Below are 2,503 nucleotides of genomic sequence, written 5' to 3' on the forward strand. Positions count from 1 at the left end.
AGTTAATTTTTTTTTTTTTTTTGTAGAAAAAGTCAGATTCTCTATAAAAGATTATGTGTTACAATTAGCAAATTCCTGACTTACGTCACAACCTGTTCACAATAACGGAAAATATTTTAATGACATCTTCTAAATATGTGGAAAGAATGCAACAGGAAGGTATTTACATTTGCATTTGGCTATAAGAAACCTCCTAGCATACATGCTAACATCAGGGAGTTCTCTCTGTTTATTTTAGTTTAATTACATGCATTGTTTTGTGGGGGGAGGGGGTTCAGTATAGGAAGGGCTTATTTATGAGGGAGATATGGAGAGCAAATATATTATGTCAGTATTTGGCATAAGAGCTATAATCTGAGGTTTGTCCTGTGTAATGTGGAGGATCCAGTCAGAATAACATTTTTTGGACACAGGCAATACATTGGGCTGGGGGAAAACTTTCCAGGTAAAATTACTTTGAACCTAACACCCAGTGACACAGATATTAAAAAAAAAACCCAAAACTTTCATATTGGGTCAAAAATCCTTTCATCTCCCAATGGTTTAAAAATGCAAGAAGAAACAGCAGAAGATTTTGCTTTGTCTTGAATCTATTAGGTGATGTAAAATACGTGGAAATTTGGGTTGAAATGTGGTATTTTTTTTCCTTACAGTGAACTTCAGTAGTATCCAAATTTCCAGCCCAAACAACATTTTTCCTCTGAATATCTTTCATCATCCAGCAACAATTTGTAATGTGTTATTTCAATTAATCAACTATTTCCAGATCTCTGACCAGATTACCGTATATAAAAACATCACTGCTAGTCAATTTCCTTTTCAGTCCTCTCATTTACTGTTCCAAGTGCTGTTGGGTGGCCATTTGCTTCTTATTTCAAAGACCTGTCTATTTTTTTTTATATACCTGATCTCTTGGGTCTCATGTAAAAACTGAATCATGGATTGATGGGCAGATGTCTTCTTTTGCCAGGAGTGTTTCTTAATCTAAGGTGCAGTGCTTTTGTAATCCAAATCTATTTTGTACATTTCCCTAAGGAGTCTTTAAAGTTCTGTTTTAAGCTCTGGTCCTGGAAACACTTAAGCACATGCTTAACTTGAACTTAACTTTATGCATGAACATGAATGTGTGTACTCAACTCAGAAATGTAAAATGTAATCATTTCTAGGGGCAGGGCCTCCCGTTAGAAAAATTGGTAGGAAAAGTTAAATTTAAATCTCTATAATTGTTCTGAATGTTTTTTTATATTAAATGTACTCAGTTTGCAGGTCCAAACATTTTTTTTTATCTTCCTTAAAAAACAGCACTGCTATCTGTCTTAGGATGTGAGCTTCAAGGTGAGTTCTTTTGCCTTCTCTACCACCCAACGCACTATTTTGCAATCAGCTTGTTGCTAGCAGTTCATTCCCCTTTACTATAAGTTTAAAAGAGCTCATGGTATGCATGCATTGCAGTATATGTGCAATATACACAGTATATACATGCATTGTGCAGAATGCCAAATACGGTCCTTATTTGATTTCTCTTCCCCTCCCCCGTGACTGAATACAAAGCCTAGCAATGGGCTTGTTGTCTTTTCTATGGAAAGTTTTTACATTTCAAAGAGGGCAATTAGCACTGGAGCAGCAGAGACTTTCTTAACACTTGTGTGTATGCTCCTGTGGAGAGGGAAAAGAGATTGGGGGAACAGGGATTGGGACTACTCTGGGTGAGCGGTGCTTCCAGAACAGCTGCTCTTTGAAGCTGGGAGGAGGTAGGGGCATGGTGGCGGCATGGCATGCTGGGAGAGGAAAAAAAAAAACAGCAGTAGTGGGGAGAAAGAGCTGGGGAAAGAAGACTGGGGCAAAAGGGTCGCGGGAGCCAGCTCTGAGAAGGGGGAAGGGACTCAACCGCGGGGAGAACCTGGGAGTCTCTGAAGAAGAGAAGATAATTGACTCACTTAGATGAGGTGAGGGCAGTGGTAGAAGCCACAGGAAAAATAAGAAGTGAACCAAAAAACAAAGGGGACCAACGTCAGATTCCCAATGGGCCCAGTTCAGGGCAAGTTTATTTTGGGTTTTTTTCATTGCTTTGTTTCCCCAGTATCATTTGGGGATCCTGATCAGGAGAGTTGGTGCCCTGGGAGCCAAAAAGAGAAAGGGAGAAAAGCAACAAGAAACTGAAGGAAGTCTCTTTGTAGTTTAATGAACGAAAGACCAAAAACAGTTAAAAATCGTTGACGTTACCTATGTTAATGTACGTTGTTTTACATTAAACCCAACGAAGTGTCCTGGAAAATTGAAAATTAAGAACAATTAAAAAAGAGTATTTTGGTTTACAATAAAGTGAATTGATCGACCCCATAAAGAGACAAGTGGATTCCTTTTAGTGATAAAGTATAAAGTGTCTGGGGGTTCGTCCAGAAGAGTGGGAAGCGAGACATCAGTTGACAAGAAAAAGGTTCCATCCATATTTCTGGGGTCATTCTGCATTTGTAACACCTCCTAACTGATAACTTGGAGTAAG

Source organism: Gavialis gangeticus, unplaced genomic scaffold (assembly GCF_001723915.1).
Source record: "Gavialis gangeticus isolate Ggan-Ray unplaced genomic scaffold, GavGan_comp1, whole genome shotgun sequence".
In the NCBI taxonomy this organism is placed as follows: Eukaryota; Metazoa; Chordata; order Crocodylia; family Gavialidae; genus Gavialis; species Gavialis gangeticus.